Consider the following 23380-nt stretch of genomic DNA (forward strand, 5'->3'; position numbering starts at 1 on the left):
TTTCTTCAGAGGGATAAGAGCACTCAGTGGTTTATCTCAGTCGTAGGCTCCAACCCAGGAAGGAACGCTATGCAGCTGTAGAAAAGGAGTGTCTAGCCATAGTGTGGGCACTGCAAAAACTTCAGCCTTATCTGTATGGAAGGAAATTCACTGTAGTTACATATCACAATCCCCTAACATCGAGCCAGCCAGCAAAATGCCAAGTTGCTAAGATGGAGCCTAGGGTTGTAAGCATATGATATGTCAGTGCAGCACCGCAGTGGGCTCTCAAGACATGGAATGGGGTAAGGTATGCTCAGATAACTCAACCCTCTCAAGCGATGTTTCACAAGGGACACTCGAAAAACTATCTTGAGTTATTGGGAGGGGGAGAAATGTGATAAACTGAGGGGCTGCCAGCCCAGCTAGATAGAATTTTGTAAAAAATTCTGTTATCGTAAATATTAACATGATCCACAAGCTTGTTTGACAAACGTAAGACAACTGTGTTATGTGCTGAACTTCAAAAATGTAACCACAATGGCCCCTGCTGGAAGAAAGCTGATAAGTAAAGAATTTTACAATTGTGTGTGATCTTAAGCACAGAGACAGAACGTCTGCAGCTGGAAATTCTTTCTATTGTCCTAGGACAGAGATAATTACTAGGTTTCACATGTAAAGTGTCTTTTATTGCTGTAGCTTCCTGGCAGGTACAGATTACAAAAAAATGTTAAATGTTAAGTTCTGTGAGCCTGAGAAACCTAAGCAGAAGTGTCAGTAATGATGTAATCTGAAATGACTCAACAACAATGTGTATTATCAATTTATCTCTGAGAAAAAAAGATGGAATTTTGTATCCTCTTCTAAACCTGCGAATATCAACTCACCAGCGCTGTGCCTTGCTCTGTAAGTAAAGTTTTAAAACATAATTTCTCTTACAGATAGATAGGAATATAGCCAGATTAGTGTAGATGTTTCTATATTTATGTGAGACTATCCTACAATGTTGTTTTAAAGTATTTCCTGTGATTTATGAACTCTCTGTCACTGTCTTGAATAAATGAGTACTGTCTTGTTTTTATTATTATTAAGTATATTTAAACCTTTTAACTCTGGCTGCTTTGTACAGAGATAATTTAAGCTCTTAGAGTTGCTGTGGTGTCTTTCGGCTTTTCCCGGTTAGGGGTCGCCACAGCGGAACTCCGGTCCGGTAATGACTGGCAGTTGATTTTTACGTGCAGAGTTGCCGGCCCTAACACACAACCTTCAACAAAGGTACGCCCATTCACGCATGCCTCCACAGTAGACGCTCTGAGAATCGAACGGGACAACGTCTTGCTGTGAGGCGACAACGTTAAGCTCTTAGAGTACTTGCATGTAATTGGTGATATTTTATAATCCACTCCTAATAGCCTTAAAGTCTCAGTCACACTTACCAATTGGATATTATACCATGACCCCCCCAAAACGTGCACGCTGATTGGCCAGCGTGCCCGTTGTAAATCGAGTTATACTAATGGAAAAAGGTCCGGTCGCCCGGACTTTTTTCCATTAGTATAACTCGTTTTTTTAAAACACTGTCTCGCTATGTTAAATGGGTTTAACATAGCAAGACAGCTTTAAAATAAGCAACGGACATCTCCGTTGCTTATTTTAAAGCTGTCTCGCTATGTTAACCCCATTTAACATAGCGAGACAGTGCTTTAAAAAAAGCAACGGAGAAAGCAAGATCTCCATTGCTTTTGCCCACAGCAGTACATCAGAACTGCCGCGGATGCCAGACATCTGCGGAAGGGCAGTAAACAGGCATTATACTATGCCATTATTTAAGAAAAGTAACAGTTTCTTTTCTTAAATAATGTCATATATATAATAACCACTTCTGGGTGTGGGTAATGCTAAATTACCCACGGTTGGCTTTGTTTGGTCCTCGGGCTTAGCCTGGGACCAAACCACGCCAACCGTGGGTAAATTTAGCATTACCCACACCCAGGCGTGGGTTATTGCTATAATAACAACATTGCACAGTAGAAATGGACACCATTTGGTAAGAGCCTTTACAATAGCTGATAGTAGTGGTTGGTGGCAGTCACTATTACCGTATAATCTGGGCAGAAGGGGGGCATAGCTGGGGAACCTGTGCAGCCTTCCCCAGGAGTGTCTGTCTGTATACAACTCAAATCTCAAAGTGTGTGTGTGTCAGCTACTTGGGTAGGGACATGAAGCACTGGTTGGACAGAGAGGGTGCTGGAGGTTTTGGCTTGACCACTTGGCCAAGATCCAAACCCTATAGCTGTGCCAGTGGGGAGTCTTATTAGGGATCTGGAGAGAAACGGAGAAACCAGCCTCAGACCGATTGTGATCTCTGTGTGCTCTTACGTGAAATTGTACTTTACTGTGTGTGTAATTGTTATCCTCTCAATACTGACATCTCTCACTGGTGCTAGTGGTGAGGATTGATGCTCCTTGATTACTGGGCCAGTGCATGGGCAACACACCAACTAACATGACCAACCTGCAAAAGGGGTAAAACTTGGTTCTCCCATTGCTTGTTGATTTACCAAATGACTGTTGTATTGTCTGTAACAACACATTCAAAGTTCAGTTCCTCGATAGGGGAGGCATCTCTTTTTTATTTATGTGCTTGCATCTGTCCATGGCACCCCACACACCTTGCATTTTTATTACTCCTGAAACTGCTCCCCAAGCAAAGAACAAGGCCTCTGACTTTACTCACTACTTTCGAACAAGGAGGGAGAAGGGAAGACTTGGATTTAGGGATATTTGCTGCTAACACCAAGTCATTTCTCTTCCTGCAAACCCCAGAACAAGGAGGGAGAAGGGAAGACTTGGATTTAGGGATATTTGCTGCTAACACCAAGTCATTTATCTTCCTGCAAACCCCAGCACTGGCATTTCAAAAAACAAAGGATGTTGGTGTGGGACCAGAGACTTCAGACACCACTGTATCGTTCTCAAGTGGAGTCTTGCTAGGGATATAATGAGAATCACAGGTGCCACAAGATCCAAAATCCTGGGTATTACCTTGCAGTGACTGAAGTTTGAGGGGAAAACCATAGAAATATATATATATTTTTTCCTGTGGAAAAAAAAAAGCTCTTTGACAGGAAGTGTCTAGCTGACACCCCAAGAACGCAATCCTGTGTGAAGGAGTCAAAAAAGATTTTTGAATATTCTCTTGGATTTCCGGGCTGTCACAGAGATTTCTCACCCATGTGAGAAGTTTGTGACACTTTTAAAAAGTTGAAGTATATAAAATGTGAATCCCTGCAGCCTATAATGAGCTATAACTTCAGCTGGACAATTTGTGAACACTCTTTATATAGCGAATAGTCCAAACGGTACGTCAGAGAACTGATAATGTCATCTAGACACACAAAATTAAAAAAAAACATTTGAGGTCTAGAGGAATAGGGATGATGAGCATCTTTTAAATCTAGTAAATCTAGGAAACTTGAATGAAGAAGATGCAAAAAGTTGTGAGGTAACATTCTGAATTTGGGTGCTATGACAAACAGGATTAAGAACGGAAACTCCAGCACTGGTCACCAAGCATTTTCTTTCTCTGGCATTAAAAATGCCCTTGAATAAAAACATTTCCCCACCTGGGAAGGAAGAAGTGGTTCTATCACTCCCTGGGACAGCATGTGAAGGACAGGTGGAAATAAAGTCAGGTCTGGTGGATGAAGGATTACTGCCTGGAAAGGAGGAATTTCCTCCTACTGCTATCTGTAACCTTGATGAATGATCTTCAGTACCTATTTGTCAGAAACTACGTGCTGCCAAAGAAAAATTTGGAGATTCAGGCTTTCTGGAAGGGAAATGGGGCTGCCACGGTAGAAAGTGGGGGCCAGGCAATGTTCCTTAAATAATCATTCTGATTTGTTAAACTGTCCTAAGTTTTGAGAGGTTCCAAAGTTCTTTTTGGAAACCTCTTGCCATTTCCACTTAAACATCTGGTTCCTTACATTTTATTGAGACTGTTTATTTTGTTTGTTTTTGCCAAAACTGGATGAGGAGATATAGAATCCTTTAGAAATTTTAGAAAAGGCAAGCTGAAAAATCTTAAAGATTCCCTGTATTAACTTACTCCTTTCACAATTTTTATCATCTCTGGAGCAGAGAGGCCAAAATCTAAATCTCTAACCAAAGGAGATTTTAAAATCTCGTTTTGCTCATCTCTGGGGTTCTGAGAACATAGCCAGTCAAACTTCCTAAAAACATTACCAGTGGCAACAGCCCTGGAAGTAGTATTATCTGAGTGAAACACAACTTTAAAACAATGAGTAGTGAATTGTACAGCAAAAGAAACAAATTATTTAAAGCAGATTTTTCCTCAACACCAAAATGCAGACAAAGCATCCCTCACAATTTCACGATTAGTCAAAACAACCTTTTATGAGCCTAACAATTCAAAATTTTAAAAACAAAGTTGCAGAAGCATATACTTTTTTCCCATACTTATCAATCTTCACATCCTTGACTTCCAACATATATGCACACTGATCAACAGCTTAATTTTAGCACTCCCATTGTGAAAAAAGAAACTGAGAAATAAGAGCCATTATCAACTTGAGTAAAACTCTTTTACTGGCTAATAAAAACACTGCCTAGATGCCAGCAAAAAAATAAATTTCCAGAAACTGAAAGAAAATCAACCAGAAAAGGTAAAGAGAAAACAGTGGCTGGGAAGAATCCTGCAAATGGTCAGCAAATAGTTCAAATTTCAGTTTGGTAAAATAGATGGCTTCGAGTAATTTACAGGAAAACAAATTAAATATACTTAGAGATGATTAAAATAAAGTAAACCCTGAAGGATTATATTAAATCAAACAACAAAAGGCTGGAAAACAGAAGTTTTAACTAGCTATTCAGATGAAATGATAAAACTGCAAAAATCAGTGGCTGAAATAAATAAAAGGCATGCTGAGTTGGAGATTTCTCAAGAACGTTTTAAAAAAAATAGCAAGGCAAGCATGCAGAGAAAACATGAGATTTTCAGCTGTATCAGCAAGACTAGAAGGAATAGGCTGTATTAAGTTTCTGAAAGCACATATAAGCAACTGGACTTGTATTCCACAGCAGGATTTAATTGAAAGGGGACATCAAGCATATGCTTGAAACCTGGACATGAGAAAGCATCCAAAATCTGTATTAGTAAATATGATCATACCAGCAGAAAGAGTTGAGCTTGACAAAAACCATGGCAGAAGAGAAAATATTAAAAACTTGAGACAGAATGTTTGTGGAAGATTATTATTCAATGTACACAAAGCAGAAGAGAAACAAATATGTCCTAGCAATCAGGGAATGTCGATAGGCAAGTGTGAGAGTCAAGCTGTTGTATCCAGCTACCTTCAGAATATTTTTCCAGGAGGATCAAACACATTATTTGAAGCAGAACAAGCCAAGTAGGAATTAAAAAGTTTATTCAACAAAAAATGAGCCAACAAACAGAAGATGACTCTGCTTCTCATTTTTCTGACAATAAAAGCTGAGAGAGAGAATGATAGATACTTTGCCAGTGAAACCTTTTCCAATGAATAATGCTTGAGAAGTGAAAAAAGCATAGTAGTTAACTATAAGAATCAGGAGTAGCCTAGACTTGAAACAGTCTGGTGTTGCGAGATGGAGATGAACAAGATGACCAGCAGCACCTACTCAGTGAATAAATGAAAGACTATAATGCAACAATCACATTTCTGAAATAAGGCTTTGCAAGATGAAATGGCAGAGAAAAACTGGACTCGTTGACTTTAACATGTCAGTGTACTGTAAAACATATCCCTACTTTATATCATTAATGTTTAGGACACTAAAAGGGGAAAGTAACAAAGTAGAACAATTTTTGATCTTAGTATTTGTATAAAACATTTCATGAGCACTTTTGTGCAGTGTGTAGACAAGAATATTTTTAATTAGGTGGTGGATTATCTTCAGTGACTGCTGTATGCTTTAAAGATATGGATGCAAACAAGTACTTTTTTAGTTGTAAGAAATATAGACTTTATAGTATAACAAGATAAAGTCAAAACAAAAGCAAGTTTATTGTTAATATGCTGTGATCTTGGTCTGCTAAGGAGGGGTGTAAAAGTGCACTTAATATATTACATGCAGAATGGATATATATTTCTATAATTTTTAGAAGGGTGAATGTCTAGATTAACGCCCTTGGCTTAAGCCATAAACAAGTGCTTTGTTCTAAGCAAGTAGGCTCAAACAATAAGACAAAATGACGAAAACCATGAAAAATGTCAAGCTTCTTACATCTGCAAAGATACGGGCTTGTTTTTGTCTTCCCATTAGTAAATTGCTCAGTGGGACTCCAGAAATCTGCTGCTAAGGCAGCTGTACGTTCTGTTCAGAGTTAAATTTACAAAGATTGTGGACTAGTTTTACATGGAGGTGAACTGTTTGCAGCATTCTCTGCTGTGGGAAATGCAAAAAATTTAAAGGTACAATGGCAAGCAATAAAAAGTTTGAAAGGATGGGAAGTGAATAAAGAATAGCAGTCTTAATACTGTAATGCATTTAAACAGAACAGTGTACAACTTACATTTCATTTATTATTTATTTTACATTTGTTGACCGGGCTAGTCTAACTGGATATATGCCGATTTTCAGTAGAGGCCCGGGGAAATAAGCTCCTAGGAAACAAACAAAATCACATATACAAAAATTAATGTATACAATGAACATTGCAGGTGCAGTACATAGAATAATCAGAGTGGTCATTCGTTCATAACATAGTGCAAAATATACAGATACGATTAGTACAATACAAAATGTAGTTGCAATATGTCATAAATAAAAAGATGGCAGCTGAATTCTACAATATATTAGTATACAAGTAGTCATAAAGAAAAAGCAGGAGCTGAAATTATACAATATATTAGTAATAGTCTCCTTAATGAGATTCTGAAGATGTAAGTAATAGTATAGAAGGACAAGGTAAGTTGTTAAGAAAAGGAACTTGATTACTGAGAAGAGGAGGGTAGGTTGAACCAAGTAAGAAGAGCTAACTGATCAGTCAGGTTTAATAAAGGGGCACAACCAGTGTGTTCTGAGGAAAAGTTTCAATTTGGTTTTAAAGAGTGATATAGAGGGGAGAGAGGAAAGTTCATTAGGAAGAAGGTTCCAGGATTTTCCAACAGTATTAGAGAAAAGAGAGTCCCCAGCCCTGTTGCTTGACTTACAAATATTTACAAGAAGTTTATGTGATGATCGTAAGGTCTTTACATTGTTGTAGGGGGTAATGAGGGTAGATAGTATAGGGGGTATTGGTAGGTTGGTAAAGGGTTTTATGGGCAATGGTCAGTTGGTGGAATTTAAGCTGATTTTGTAATTCAAGCCATCCTAGATCATAGATCCTTAGATTAAAACAGTGGTGGGTTCTGAAAGGGTTACCTGCAGCAAACTGGCTGCTATCGTAGAAGTTTTCCATTTTATCAAGGTTTTTAGAGAGATTAGTATATATGGGGGAGGCATAGAGGAGAGTAGAAATTAGATGGGTGTGAGCAATAGTTTTTCTAGCTGCAGAAGAGAGGAAGGGTTTGATCCTGTAGAGAGAGCCTAGTTTACTATTAACAGATTTTAGAGTATTGTTAATATGGGTGTCGAAGTTAAGGTTGTTATCTATGGTGATGCCTAGTAGTTTGGTAGTTGGACCTGGGGATACGAGAGTACCATTACTGGATGTAACTGTGAGGTATGGGGGGACTTACAAGTAGGAGTAAAAAGGAGTTTCTTTTTTGGGGGTTCAGAAGGAGACAGCGCTGTGTAAACCATTGTTCAACTGTGTTAAACACATTTTGGGTAAGGGAGTGAAGTTCAGATATAGATGTGGCTGAGCATATAAGTGTGGAATCATCTGCATATTGTATGCATGCAACTTGGGGGATTGCTAGGTGAAGGTCGTTGATAAATATAGAAAACAGGAGAGGTCCTAATATGGACCCTTGAAGAACACCAACGTTAACGGGCAGATGGGTAGATAGAATGTTATGCCAAAGTACAGCCTGTTGTCTAAGTAGGACTGGAACCATTTTATAGCTAGTGCATCTAGTGACAGGGATTTGAGGATATTTATAAGTATCTGGTGATTTACCATATCGAATGCCTTAGACAGATCTATAAACAGTGCAGAGGAAAGCATATCGAGGTTACGTTTTTTGTTAATACAGTCAGTAAAGGAAATGAGGGCAGTAGTAGTGCTATGGGAAGGTCTGAAACCATGTTGATAGTTTGAAAGTAAGTTATTTTGGATTAGGTGGTCTAGCAATTGTCAGTGGATGCATTTTTCCATGATCTTTGCTAAGGGAGAAAGTAGGGCTATGGGACGGTAATTGGAGAGTTCAGTAGAGTTCCCACCCTTGTGAAGGGGGATAATATGGGAGACAAGTGAAGGAGAAGTTAGAGAAGAAACTATCAGCAATGCTAGTAACGGAAGGAAAGTTAGGCAAGTCAGGAGTGGGAAACATCAGAGATAAAACAGAAGTCTATGAGAAAAAAAAACAGGAGGGTGTAGACAGTTGAACTAAAGGGTAAGTGAGAAAATAAGAGCAGGTCTAGGACTTAAGAGATGTAGTGTAATTACAGAAGAAATACAGAGGGATAAGCAGGAGATATAGGATGGGATAAGGTTGCCACCTAGTGGGCAGATCTAGTGTTGCAGATAAGTATGTAAGGGAGCTAGCTGGTTTAGAACTAGGGAAGGAGTGATAGCTAGTAAAGAGGGAATACCTCTCAACCGTCCCTGATTTTCAGGGACGTCCCTCATTTTGACTCAAATTTTAACTCTGTCCCTCTTAATCCCTCCTAAAACTAGTGACTTTTGGAGGAAAGGTGGTGAATTACACTTAATGAATAATGACAATAATTAAGAGTTATAAATTTCTTTTACTTCAGAAAATGTGTATTAATTCATATACTCTGATTCTGCCAATGTTTCAGGTTAATAGCACTAATATTTTAAAAAAGTGTCCCTGACTGCCCCTGATTTTTTCTTGAGTTGTCCCTGATTCTGTTGAAATTTGTCCCTAACTGGTTGGGAGGTCTGAAAGGGGGTTTATTATAAAGTAGAAGAGGTTTGTTGGATACGGAGTAGATAGGAGGGGGGGTAAAGGCTGATGGCTGTTCAGGCTCATTGCATACTTTAGAACCTCTGAAGCAATAGTAGACGGTAGTCAGCTTTACAAGCAGGACTTGGACAACCACATACTTTCTTGCTTCCTTGAGAGAGGATGCAGGGAAAATAAAGCTATTAGATGAGACCGCAGGTATTTCGATAGGGTCCTTTGTCACCAGGTAGGCAGGGTCTTAGACACTACATCAGGAACAGCGCAATGGAGAGGAGGGTACTTTAGGGAGAAAGAGGCAAATGTGGAGGAGAGAAAAAAAAGAGTTCGCACATAGCAGGTAGTTATGGCAATTAAACAAATACAAAAGCTTTACATGAAGACACAATTAATAAAGTAGCTTATATTCATGCCCTTATTTTTGAAAGAAGCTATTGGAATCACTTTTAAGCTAGTAGTAGTACTGTGACATTATAAAGTAGTCTAAACTATCATTTAGAGGAACTCTGACTCAGGTTTACTGAAATTGGGAGCAAGCAACAACAAAAACATAAGCTTCTAATATCCAAATATAAACTACACCAGCAAAAAATAAAAAATAACTGGAAAGCTACCTTAGAGAGAAATTACTGTACTACTCTATGCAGGGACAGTGAGTTTACAGTGTGGAATACAACAGTGAAAAAAAGAAAAATAATACTATCACTTACTAGTGATGCTACACCTGCAGGGCTTTCAGCTGCAATTACAGCAAATATGGCGTCCTGCGTTTTTAAAACTTTTGGTGTGTTGTATCTGAGCAATCACTTGGGGGTGGGGGAAGGGAGGGAAACCTTCAACTGGAATTTGAAGTAGCAGGGGAGAATCCAAGGGACTCTGCTAAACCTAGCTAATTATCAAGGACAGCCACGGAAATAAGGTAAACATACAGGCACCCTTGTTCAAGGACTGGAAGGTTTCTCCAAGAAAAACTGTGTAGGAATACACCACAGGTGGAAGTTGTATGCTGCTTACTAGTCTGCAATGGCAGATTTTATTCTCTTTTATATATTTGTATTCCCCTTTTCATTGTTTGCTGCACACAATGTAGCTAAAGATAAAAGCAGCTGGAGACTTTGCACCTCTGTTTGGTGTTTAGTGAAGAACAAGTATTGAGGAGGAGGGACTGAAAGCTATGACTATTGAGAGGGGCTAAATACCTTCACATACAATACATCATCAACAGTGAAAGGGGTGCGGATGGGCTAAGAGGAAGAAGGTTTGCAGCTATTGCCCCTGGGGTATGCACTCTAGCTGACTAACAGATTTTAACAAGGCATAACAGTAGTTACAAAAGCTGGCACCTGCACTACACAAGCGGCAACAAGGTTCCTGGAGTTAAACCAGGGGCTGCAGTCTATTTTTGGATGATTGCTGGTTAGTTTTATTTGCTTTTAGCTGGAGTAAGAGGATTCCTTGCTCACACAAGTGGGGGGGGGACCCAAAGCGATCATTTAGTTACATAGCCAGCACAGTTCTTCTTAAAGTTAAAGGCAGTGTTTTTGAAAGCATACAAGCTGTTTTTCACATCTGGGAGGGAGAAGAGAGACAGGAAAAGAACAGAGATCAACCAGTGTAAGTGAAAACAGAAACTGTAGCATGTGCTTTAGCATGGATTAAGCTTAATTTAAAGGTTAGGAAAACTACAAAAAAAAAAAATATAGCAGAGCTAGAGTTTTCACTGTCCGATACCCTAAACCTCCTGTAGGGCTCATGCTATATATGCAAATGATCCCTTAAGGACATCAATTGTTTCAGTTAAAATGGCTTCTGAATGTCCATAACTTTTTACTCTTCTTACTTTTTAAGCTGAAGCAAGCATGCCCACAGCAATTGGGTTTGGTTTTATTGGCCAGAATGAATCCAAAATGACGTGTAGCTGTCCGATAAGTAGCAAGGCACTTTTCAGCTTTGCTTTATCTAATTGCTGCTAACTGTCCATAGTACTTTTTGTGTTATTGCTGTCAAGTGCCCATAGTACTGTATAACTGGCACACCTAGACTGAAAAGGCACGAACACATTCTACTGGCAGCCTATAGCACTTTGTATTCTGAGGCAGTGCAGGAACTGCCATGAACACAGACAATGAATGTTTACTTAACACACACACACTTCAATCTGTGAGAAATATAAATATCTAAGAAATGTGGAGGCCTCACTCTCATCCCAACAAGATGCCCTTTGGGGATCCCTTACTTCAACCTTCAATTCAGCACAAACACATTAAACATATGCCGAGACCATCAAAATGTTACACTCAAACCCACCTAGGATTATAAAGACTAAGTTTCTGCACACATCTACAACAGCTCCATTACCATAAATAGCAGAAGATCATCAGGTGGTTCACTGCAAACTATTTAGTACTACCAATTAAACAATTTCAAAAAGGAATATCCTAGTAAATGGTGACTCTGTCAGACACAGAGACCGACACTACACTCACAAGGCTGGAAAAGGACAGGGTTAAGGTTAGTTCTCAATTTTGCCAAAACCTGCAACATTACAAGGCTCTTCATGCCCTCTTACCAGAAAAATATGATCACTACCCAGTGGTAAATCCATGTGTGTGTAAATGACCTGAGAGACTCAACTTTGGGGAATATGGACAGAGATATCACTATACATGTATCAAAATGCAGGCAAAACCCTGGTCCTGAGCGAAATGCATCCTTCACCCTGAATGATGCACAGTTTAGAGAGAGAGATAACTGGCTAAGTAGATGGTGTCAGTCTGAGAGTGGGTTCCAGTATGTATCAGTATGGGATGAAATGGTAGACAGTGGATGGCCTGCACTTCTTGTTCCACAGCTTTCGTATACTGACTAAAGCCCCCACTAACTGACATTTCAACAGAGCAGATATTAATAAAGCACATTCAAACCTTAACTCTTCATAATGCCAGAAGTTTTAATAATAAATTGCCTGACCTCAAGGCTCTCATTCTTTCTACCATGCATTCATATTAGAAAGAAGCAGTCTTGGTGCTTCCATATTTGTCAAAGACCATCACCTCTAGGCAGATTTCCAGAGATCCTGAACAAACAGAATTACTAATTTATAGCCTGTTACAGGGTATACTCCATATCGACAAATAACCACAACATATTCTTAAATATACTTGAACTACCAGTTACTGAAAAAGTACTCTATAATGGGCAATTTTAACTACTCTTCGACACATTGGTGCACCTATACCTCTTAGACCCAATACTCAGTTAAATCAAACCACATAGTTGTGACCTTCTCTAAAATCTCAAAAGCCATTGCAGTCAGTGATTATGTGAACAATTAATGGAATTCACTTGTATTATTACCAGTCCAGTTACAGCCTTGACTGTTATTTATACAACAGAGCTCTACTCTCACCAAGGTAAATGTTTAGACCTGGATACCACTAACCATGGTAGAATGATGTTCCACATAAACTGCTTACAGTTTCAGCCCAGATGGAAAAAGTACAAGGCAATAACAGCCCTTTGGAGTGTATCTGCTTAGACATATCAAACAACTGCAAATGCTGAAGAGGTTTCTAACCAAAGGAAGATTGTTGACCTAAAGACCTTGATGCTCTAATGCAATAAGCAGCATCTTACAGGCTCTTCCAATGAGATGTGCAAATTGCATTCAGTGCTGTTAGGGACTCTGCCTTCTGTGTTCCTACTGCATCTACACAAAGCTAATAGCTCAATAAATACCAAAAGGACTTAAATCTCCACTAAGCCAAGTGCCACCTTGTGCCCTTAAATCACATATAGGTGTTTGGATGGGTACCCACAAATTTATTCTCAGACTGACCTGATCTGCCCATTTACAGAAAGGGGTACAAAATGAGGGTGGATACTGGAAAGGTATAAATGGCCTTCCATTCCTATAATTTTACGATGTTAGTAAGGCAGAAAGGAAGAAACACAGAAAGAAACGTGCAGTCTTGACTACAACCCATCAATAAAGGCAAACTGGCTTTTAGATGGCTGGATACTTGAGAGTATTTTGACTCCTCTGAAATTGATGTTGGTGTAGTACTTGCTCTGCCAAAGCTCTGTACTTCACTTTTAAAGAACTGAATAAATAAGCACTGAGGGCTTGCTAATTTCAATACAAGTACAACCTTTCTCTTTATACATAGTAGTGTGCATGGTTTTGGTGTACAGTATACCAAATGTAAAGCTTTGGGTATATAGTGGTACTTCCCACTTGACATCCAGTATTCTAAGATAGTATGTGCACCTAAATCTAAATATACAGAAGACTTAATTTGTCATTATTGCAAGGTGTAATCTGTTTGGACCACCCAACTGCCTCTTTATTCTCTAAAGTGAACACACCCTATCTAAATACTTGCTCTGCATGTGTGATTGTGTGTGCATAGATAGATACACAGTCGGGGGTCTGATGTTTGAGATATCTGGTGTTGTAGGTTTGGGGATAAAAGTTTCATGACTCATCAAGAACCAGTTTACTTAAGCTGACATTAACAGATAGTGTACATATTAGACTACTAAACTACATCAGAAAATGGACACTTAAAAGGTCAGAACTTACCTCAGATATAGACTAAAAGCCATCCATGCCACACTCCATTTGTAAAACTTAAGCAACTAACATAACCCAGTAACAGTTTTTTTTCTTGTAAGTGGAATATACACAGCACAAGATGTCTCAAACATCAGACCCTTAACAGCATATGTGCTTATGTATACATTGCACGCACTTGTGTGTGTATATACACACACATTTACTGAATCTAGACAAATGTAAATGTACTTTTCCCCCTCACTTACTGCCTCACTTTTCTCTTCACATCTCTCATACTTCCTCTCTCCATGGCTCTCTTACCATTTCTCTTTCTCCCTGTGGTATCCTTTCCTGCAACTATTTTTACTCACCTCTTCTAAATGTTTTCATACCTCTCTACATATACTGACAGGCTACTATCCCTGTAGTACAAACCACCTCATTCATTATGGCTACATCCCATCCAAAATGCTCTGCTAAGCAAGATTCAATGTTTCCACCAATCTTTTGAGTGTGTAAACTGCTTCTTGAACTAAATGATGTAGCATATCCTTGCTTGTTCCGACTCAGCAAAGCTCCTCGTGGTCCTGCAGAGTGTTGCTAGCAGCAGAGACACGAAAAAGAGTGACTGCTACCTGATTTTAAGTACCTTTTACTGCCTTTACCTTTGCGACTGTCTATTCTCACCGAAAAGCGAGTAAAAACTACTCTTTTGTTAGAATTTAGCTTGTCTTCTGCATTTATTTAATACCTGCACTTTAAAGTCTGTCTTTTTGTTGATTTAACTGTTGAGGCTGCTCACTCAAGTGCGCTAGCCTGTGTAAAGTATTTACTGTGCATTTTCTGTTGCCCGTTTAGAAAAAAGAAAAATATATATCCTTGTTTTCCCGCCATTCCTGAGCTAGAATAGTCCCTAATACAGGTATTGCTGTATTCTAGACTTTAGAATAGTTCCTGTGTTGCCCATATCCTTACTTGGATAGAAGGAAGCTTCTTTGTTCACCAGTGGGACTGGGGAGCTTTGAGCAGCCTATCTGTCCCTGGAGAAGTGATCTCAGCACAGAATCTTGTTGTTTATTGGCCGTTTTGGGCCAATTCCTAGCTCTTTCAAGTCCCCTGTTTAAAAACCTGCTTTAGCGCGGCTTTATGCGATTTTGCACCTAGCGCAGCATCGGGCAGCGCTGCCTAAACAAGTTTAAACTATTACCGGCTCCACAGAGTCTGCTCTTCACTTTTTCCCTTGAAACTGATCTGTATCTCAAAGGAAGCACTCTATTTTCACTTTATAGCCTTTCACTTGCACTTAGAAGAAATTTTAAAGCACTAAAACCTCCTTATACTCTTCTAAATACTTAACTGATCCTCCTAGATCAGTCAAAAGTAGTAATCATAAATATCCTGACATGTCCAAAGGCCAGTTTCATGTGTACTCTCCAGTCCAGCTGGTGAATATGGGAATCTTAAGGCAAGGTTACAACTGCCTTATGTACACAGACAACCCTCTCATCCTCCCAACAAACTCTAATATAGGTGAGAGATGCAACTATATTGCCAAACTGGAGGCTGAGCTCTCTCGACACATGACTGGCACAGTCAATCAGGAGAAGGTAACCACACACACCACAAATCCAGTCTCACATAGACCTATAGCAACAACAAACCAAACACATACACACAAAAACATACTTGGGAGGCTCTAAATAAAAATCTGCCTAAGCAGCAGAGACCTCCAAAGCAGACACCCAAACAACTGGTACCCCACAATACCCACATATCACATAGTCCACAAAGTCTGTGTGCCACACAGCCACAGCCCCTAAGGCTAAACAACACACCTAATACACTTGTAATAGGTGACTCTATAGTCAGACAGACTGACGTCCCACTCATCAGGCTGAATAAGGAGAAGGTCACTGTAAGCTGTCTGTCGGGTGCCAGGATCCACCACATAACACACGCACTCAGGTCACTCCAAAGCAAGTACAAATATGACTCCGTCATTGTCCATGCTGGTGTGAATGACCTGAGATGCACCTCCCTGGACTACATGGAGAGACAGAGGAACTCTCTGATCATGTAGCCGAGGCTGGTATGACCCTGACCTTGAGTAGCATCTTAACCGCACCAAGAATGATGCCACAGTATAAAGACAAAATGATAAGTTTTAACAATTGGCTAAAGTATTGGTGCAAAGGGGATCCAGCGTCTGTCAGCCTGGAATGACATGCTCGACAAGCCACGTTGCTTCGCTAGGGATGGCTTGCACCTGTCACCCCTGGGCTTTCGAATACTGGCTAAGGCTCTTGTCACCCCTGGGCTTTCGAATACTGGCTAAGGCTCTTGCCACCCTCATAGTGCCTTTTTAAGGCAAGGCTCAAAAGACAAACCCACCTCCATAGACAATACAAGGAAAAAGAAACTAAGGGTAATGCTGCTCAACGCCAGAAGTCTAAACCTCAAAATGCACGCACTCAAGACTCTCCTCAGTATGGAGAACATCAATGTCTGTGCAGTAACAGAAACCTGGTTCAAGGCTCCAAGAAGCACCCCAGCACTACCAGGTTATACTTCATACCATGCTTTTCGGCCACAAAACTCAGACTGAACCACAAAAGGAGGGGGAGTATCCATATACATCAAAAATACCCACAGCACCAGGTTAGTAGCACTGCATGAAGCAACAGAAACCATCCATGTGCAACTAACAGTGGACAAAACTGCCTTTCAGTTTATAGCCTGCTACTGACCACCCTCCCAAACTCAGGAACCCCACTCGGCCTTCCTGAGAACACTGGAGAACATGAAGGTCTCTCCAAACACCATTATATTGGGTGACTTCAACTACCCAAACATTGACTGGGTAAACTACTTAAGCCCACACACCCTCGCCCAATGGTTCCTAGAATTTATAAACTCAAATGCTATGGAACAACTGGTAACCACCCCTATAAGAGGGGAAAACATATTGGACCTGGTCATCACAAACAAAGGGACTCTATGTTCCACACCAGAGGTATACCCCTCACTGGTAAGGTCAGACCACAAATTAATCTCACTGGACATCCATATCCCATCCCCACCCCCAGCCAAGGTAACCACGGTGAAGAACTTCTCAAAAGCAAACTTCACACTTCTCAAAACCGAGGTGGTATCCTTCAAAGCCCCTGGGCCAGTGGAAAACACGGCTCAAACCACAGAATCCTTCACAAACGCATTCTATGGACACTTACAGGAATGTATGGATCGTGCTATCCCAAATAAAACCAAGACTCACTCCTCCAAAGGCAGGAGACCTGTCTGGTGGACCCCGGCCATAAATAAGCTTTACAACAAAAGGAGGAAGCTACTACATGACAGAGCAAAATCCCCAAAAGGGAAGGCATCTCTGATCAGTACTAGCAAGAAGCTACGATCTCTCATAAAATCATCTAAGGCCAGCTTCGAAAGAAAAATTGCACAAGATACTAAGAACAATCACAATGCCTTCTTTAGTTATGTCAGGAACCTGGGCGGCAACTCCCAGATATGCTCAGAGTTAGTGCAAAATGACAAAATACACACTGAACCCACAGACATTGCCAACATCCTGGCAGACAGGTTCAGTGCAAATCCCCCCCCCATCCCCCCAAAAGAGCAAATCTCCATCCCAACAGAGTGTAGCCTCACAGATTAACAGGTGAGAGCTGCCCTCTCCAAAGCAAACAACAGAGCATCAATGGGACTGGACGGTGTCCCGGGCTGCATCTTACACGAGCTACAAGATGAACTTAACCCCCACATTAAGTCACTGCTCAAGCTCAGCCTTACCACAGAATATGTACCCAAGGAATGGCGTACAGCAATGGTGGTCCCGCTCCATAAGGGAGGTGCCACAACAGACCTCGGAAACTATCACCCTATAAGCCTGACTAGCCTTGTCTGCAAAGCTATGGAGCATATCATAATGGAACTCAAACAAGGACATCGGAAACATTCAGACACTGGATCCTACCCAATTCGGCTTTGTTAAAGGCAGATCCTGCCTCTTGAACCTGGTTGACTTCTTTGAAACAGTTACCAGGGCCATAGACAAAGGGAAGGTAGTCCACACAGCCTACCTGGACCTCGCAAAAGCCTTCGACACAATACCCCACTCAGGAATCATAGATAAGCTCACTAGCTTGAATATCAACCCCTATGTCACAAGATGGATTGCAAACTGGCTCAGGGATAGAACCCACATGGTCAGAATTGCAGGTGCCTTGTCAGACTCTAAACCAGTTACAAGTGGCATCCCACAAGGTTCAGTCCTGGGACCTCTCTTGTTCGGTATTTATTTCTCTGAGGTACAGGCAAACAAAGGAGGACTATGGCTGACCAAGTTTGCAGATGACTGCAAACTGGGTGCCATAATAGACTCTCCGGCTGACACAAAAATCCTCCAAAAGGGTCTCAGAGAGAGAGATAACTGGTGCCAAAGCCATGGCCTGAAGCTAAATGCTAAAAAATGCATAGTCATACCATTTTGGAAAAACAAAGTGCCCACAGACTACCACATAGGAGGTAATCCATTAAGTACGGAGGAAGTAATTAGAGATTTAGGGACCCAAGTAGATAGTAATCTCGCCTTTGACAATCACGTTGCCAAAGTGGTTAGAAAGGCCTTCTATATAGCCCACCTCATCACGAAAGGTTTCACATCTAGATCAAGAGAGGTCTTTGCGCCACTCTATTCATCACTCATCAGGCCCATAATTGAATACAATGCCCCATTTGGGATGTACCTTACCCGATACCTGCAGCAACTGGAAAGACCCCAAAAGTACCTCACCAAGAGGATCAAGGGACTCAAACAGATGCCCTACACAGTTAGGCTAAAGAAACTCCAGCTCTACTCAGTTGCTAACCGCCTACTCAGAGGCGATCTGTGCCCGACATATAAAGCCATGTCCAACCCAGAATTAATAGACATGCCCCACCTCAAGAAATTCAAATCCCTTAGAGCTACACGCTCCAGAGACTTAAACCTCAGCACAGAAATAAATAGGACATGCTGGAGGGACAGATTCATATCCCAGAGACTCCCTTCACTCTGGAACAAAACCCCAGTCCAGGTTAGGCAGAGCCCCTCACTGACCCTCTAAGAGAAATCTTGATGAGTGGATAGGAGATCGTAAGTATACCCCCGGGATCTCTTCTGGGTCCTTGCTAGACAGAGGCACAATAAACTAACCGTAAAGGGGCTATATTCTGTGACCTACTATTCAAAGGCACAGTCTACAAATCTAAAAGGGTGGCGAAAGCCAAACACACTTTGGCTAGGCTTATAAATGCCCTAGGGCAGATAACATATGTACACACAGGTTGATACTAGGCTATCTGCTATTGCTCAATGAGCTCACCACTGCCCACTCCACTATCCACAAAACTTTACACCCCAGAATAACTTAAAAAACACAGATCATAGCTTCAAAAAACTCCTACAGGAATACCTTGCTCAACAATGGCTATGCTCCTGTAATACTCATGGCTAGTTTCTCATGCCTTTGATCAATTGTTTTCTATTCTGCCATCTTCTTGTCTTACTTCTACCAAACGAAACTGCCACAATGTTTTTATTTATATATCTAATAAATTTTATATTACTGTCTGTAGTAAGGCTTAGGAAATGTAAAGTTTTCTGTTTTACATTCCCCTTTGTAAATTGTGATTATTGGCAACTGTCAAACATTTTGTATATTGTTTGTAAATCTTTTAAAATTTTTGTAATCTTTTTGTACTATACTTATGGAGCTTTTCTCCCCGGGTCAATTGCACAGCCAGACTCTACCTGATTAACAAAAGTAAAATAAAATAAAATAAATAAATGTCTATGTTTTTAGCATTTCCTTTTATCTGTAAACAGTTTTTGTTCATTTCTTATGTAATTCTATTCATTTCGGCTGTGCCTACAAATAGTCCATTGAGATGACTGGACTACCCTAGTAAACAAATAAAATAAATAAATATAAACAGTCATGGCTATGTTTGTATTTTTGTTTGCAATTAATTTAGACAGAACTGTCAACAGTATGGAAAGAATATTTTTCAAATGACTACTTATGATCATTGTTTTGGTTTATTTGTTATTCTTTTAATATTAAACCATTCAAATATGAATACATTTCATTTGCAAGGGGCTGACTTAGGTGGGCACTGATGTTTTAAAAGACTGTGTGTGCACAAGTTGTGGTGAATGCAAAAGGCAGTCCAAGTTTTACAATGTTCTTTCTATGTCACCAAACACTCGATTGAGGTTTGTTTAAAATAAGGAGGCTAAGCTGTTCTGGAGCTGGTTGTGTGTGTGTGAACCTTTACTTAATTTTTTAGTAAGTCAAACAAATATGTCAAGTTTAGGAAGGTTTTCTCTATGACTGGAGCAGCAACTACTTAAAGTACACTTCATATTCCAACATCACTGCTTTTCAGTTATTTAACAACCCGCGGTGGTGGTGCTGGAGTAGCGTTGTCGCCTCACAGTAAGACGCTGTCCGGCTCGATTCTCAGCTACAGCATCTTCTGCGTGGAGACATGTGTGAATGGGCGTACCATCGTTGAAGGTTGTGCGTCAGGGCTGGTAACTCGGCACGTAAAAATCAACTACCAATCATTAGCGGACCGGAGTTCCACTGTGGCGACCCCTAACCAGGAAAAGCCGAAAGACACAACAACTGCTTTTCAGTTATTTCAGTGGTGCAGTTTTGGAAATGGTTGGTGTAGATATAAAACTGTTGTGCATTTTTCCCCTCACTACATAAACAGAAGGGTTGTAGTTATACTTCAGAAAAAAGCTTCTACCAAGTCATAATGAAAGTATGTTTTCTGACTATTTGGCAACATGCTTCTGTTTACTAGCACTTCTGTTGTATTATATATTTTTATGTATTTTATAATTAGATTACTTTATCAGATGGTAACATGTTTTTACACAGCCTAGTACCTACCTATGAACCTATCTGCCCAAAAGCATTTATAAGCCTAGCTGGAATTGTGTTGGCTTTCACCGCCCCCTTAGATTAGTTCCCTGTGCCTCTGTCCAACAAAGCCATTGAAGTGATCACCGGGGTAAACTTTCTATTTCCCATCCACTCGTCAAGGTTTCTCTTGAAGAGTGTTAGCGAGGAGCTCTGCTTAATGTGGATTGGAATCCTGTTCCAGAGCATGGGAAGTCTCTGGGACAGGAATTTCTCTCTCCAGCATGTCCTATTTATTGTTGTGGTGAGGTTTAGATCCCTAGAGTGTGTGGCTCGAGGGGATATGGTTTTCTTTAGGTGGAGGATATCCATTAATTCTGGGTTGGATATGGCCTTGTATGTCAGACACAGATCACCTCTGAGTAGGTGGTATGCAACCGAGTACAGCTGGAGTTTCTTCAGTCGAGCTGCATAGGGCATCTGTTTGAGGCCAGTGATCCTCTTGGTGAGGTACTTCTGTGGTCTTTCCAGCTGTTGCAGGTGTTTTGCAAGGGACATCCCAAATGGGGCATTGTACTCTATGATGGGTCTGATGAATGATGCGTAGAGGGGCACAATGACTTCTTTTGATCTGGATGCAAACCCTTTTGTGATTAGGTGGGCCACATAGGCTTATCTAACCACTTTGGCAATGTGATTATCAAAGGAAAGATTACTATTTACTTGGGTCCCCAGATCCCTTCTTACATCTTCTTTATTTAGGGGGCTACCAACTATGTGGTAGTTTGTGGGTACTTGTTTTTTTCCAAAGGGAATGACCATGCACTTTTTGGCATTTAGCTTCCCAGAACTCTTTCCACTGACCACTATTGCACTATTTAACTGTGAGCTGAATGAGAACTACCCTGCATTTGACAAGCTGCCCTTGATTCTCCCCTCTCTAAAGGTCTATGTCAGATGATAGAGTTTTCAGAAACTTGAAATTCATACGGTCAAGACCATATGATTGAGTTTCCGAAAACTCAAAAAAAAAAATGCAATAATCTACCTTTTTATGTTTTTGCATGGGGGGGGGGGGCTATGCCCCCAACACCCCCTGCAAATTAAATATACAAACTCCGAGATCGCACTACAGTGAGGAAAAGGGTAAATTTTCCAATCCACACTGTTCCGTGATCTACATTCAAAAGCTTTGAGTTTTCAAAACCTCAATCGTATGGTCTCGACCTTCATCAATACCATTAATGTCACCCTCAAACACTTTACCATGCATAAGTACCTGCAAAAAACACTACTCTCCTTAAAAAAAAATCACTACATCAGAATTCCAAATTCTTAAACTCCGTTTCACCCAATAAACTTGAATTTCACACAATCCCCGCCAAACTCCTAAAACTTGGTGATCAAGTTCTTAATGCGACACTTCTTACTTCTGCAGCCTTACCCCACTGACCTATTTGAATTCACCCACATTTAAGCATGCACTGATTATTCCACTGTTCCACCACCAAATGATCCCTCCCCTTCCACTGCAGTTGGCTTTCAACCCACTGTAAACCTCTGATAGTGGTCTAAATTTCTGAAAGAATGTAACCTAGAATTTGATCATAAATTATTATCAGATATGATACCTTAACAGACACCAGCAAGTTTTTTTCCTCAGTCACTGTGCACTTGCGACTATATACTCCCTCATCAGCCAAACATACAATAAAAAGACAATGGCTGGAAACAGTGACTATATCGGACTACTACAAGAACTATCCTTCGGAGGATTATCTAACAAAATAAAACTATAGTTTAAAATTATGAGATAAGAACACTTTGGGTAATAGGTCACAATACCAAAGCAAAACAGGCTCTATATCTACTGGAGTCCTTCAAGGTTTGGTGTTATGCTTCCTCTTTATTCTTGCTTTTTATCAATGACCTTCCTTTGGATCTCCCTAATATAATATGTTGTTTTATGCAGATGATACTGATATTACCAAATCTAGCAAAAAATTACACTCATCTCCACAGCACTGCAGGAGGAATTCAAGGTACTCTGGAACTAGCTTACAGCAAATAAACTTATAATTAACATAGAAAACCTAATATAATGCTATCAGGCACCCCTCAGTGCAAGAATGCAACCAGCAGCACAACCTATTACTTTGCTGGCCTTTGCTTAGCAGTAAATACACCCCAGAAATATACAGAAATTACAATGGATCACGGTTTTTCTATCGCCCTCCACAAACAGTCAAGAAGGTACTGACTCAGCTCTAAAGACTTATTTCAACCTACCATTAGAAGTCGCTCCCAATAAAATTCCTAAAGTTACTCAGACCAACAGGGAAAAAAAACTGTACCGCATACTCCAAATGTCATTGGCTACGCGTCAGACAGACATTTTACTCTTAAAAATCCTTTCCTACAAATTACTTTACAACTACTGTTCCCCAATTTATACTAGATTTGAAATGGAACATACATACTTTTAAGAGGATCTGAATTAATATCTTTACGAAGACCCCATACAAACTGTTTACTACTTAAACAGCCTTTTCAAAGGTAACATTCCTTTTAGGTACCTTTCAAAGGTACCATTGCTGTAAACATTAGGCAAATCAGTAACACAATAAAATTTCAAGAAAAAAAAAAAAAAAAAGAAAATCCGACCTAAAAATCAAGTATAAATGCAATTCTTTCAGGGATGCCAAATACACAATATTATACTTATCCTCAGAATGTATTTTTACAGGATATAACTACAATGTTCTTACTAGAAGCTTCAGCATAGACTCTCCAAATGTGTATTACTGTATATA

At 40.1% G+C, this 23380-nt stretch overlaps 1 protein-coding gene across 3 annotated transcripts in view; it reads right to left on the reverse strand.

Annotated features, from left to right (window-relative positions):
* The window catches only part of RNASEH2C (ribonuclease H2 subunit C), a 336545-nt gene that overhangs the window by 295164 nt on the left and 18001 nt on the right, over positions 1-23380 (reverse strand). Inside the window, exon 1 of one of the 3 annotated variants that reach the window (XM_044073773.1) lies at positions 6557-6581. The exons of the other annotated variants lie outside the window; for them this stretch is intronic. The gene's annotated coding sequence lies outside the window, so the exon portion shown is untranslated. Of the gene's footprint in view, positions 1-6556; positions 6582-23380 lie in introns of those variants that run through there. 3 annotated transcript variants of the gene reach the window in all.

The sequence above is a fragment of the Protopterus annectens genome, chromosome 6.part0 (assembly GCF_019279795.1).
Source record: "Protopterus annectens isolate FY-2018-M chromosome 6.part0, PAN1.0, whole genome shotgun sequence".
Classification (NCBI taxonomy): Eukaryota; Metazoa; Chordata; order Ceratodontiformes; family Protopteridae; genus Protopterus; species Protopterus annectens.